The following is a 707-nucleotide window of genomic DNA, read 5'->3' as shown; positions in this document are numbered from 1 at the left end:
CCTACCAACTCAGGCCTTCTTATCATTTAAAAATATATATATCAGTGTAATAACACTTTTTAATGATTTGTCTTGATGGAATCATTGTTTAGAATGTAAAAAAATGGGGAAAGGGGCCACTTAATTCCATTAGTCCTTTTTATATTGACTATTTTATTAGATACATGTTATTTCTTTCCTTTCCCTTTTTTAGTCAATATTGTGTAACAAAATGGTGAGATGATATTGTAAAATCTAAACTGCATGCTCTGGAAACAGTTTTTTCAGATGCATTTGGTTTAAAAGGGTAGGTGTATGAACACTTTCAGAATCCAAATGGCCAAAAGTTATTGTAAATCCATTTGTTTTCCTTTTCATGTGGGCAATAATGTCAAATGTGCTATGCAGCCAGGTAACATTTTAGATAAACTTGATTGACTTTTAATAAAAACTGTTACAATGCACACTGATTGTATATAAAAACCTTATATATGACAAATTAAATTTAAGAAAAAGGATATGTGGGCTCCTGTAATTTTCTGCTGCATTCTTATTCCCTCAAGCACTTAACTTTTTTTTTAAGTAGTAACATTTAGCTTATAGAAAAGGATATTTTGATAAGCAGTTGAATATTGTTAATGTGTAGCACTATAATTAAATCTATTTTGAAGAATATATGAATCTATGAAGTAAAATTTAGATCATAGAAATCTGTTGGACTCGATTTT

The sequence above is a fragment of the Lipotes vexillifer genome, unplaced genomic scaffold, assembly GCF_000442215.2.
Source record: "Lipotes vexillifer unplaced genomic scaffold, Lipotes_vexillifer_v1.1 scaffold510, whole genome shotgun sequence".
In the NCBI taxonomy this organism is placed as follows: domain Eukaryota; kingdom Metazoa; phylum Chordata; class Mammalia; order Artiodactyla; family Lipotidae; genus Lipotes; species Lipotes vexillifer.
The sequence above is the reverse complement of the archived record's forward strand: the minus strand, read 5'-3'. Positions refer to the sequence as shown.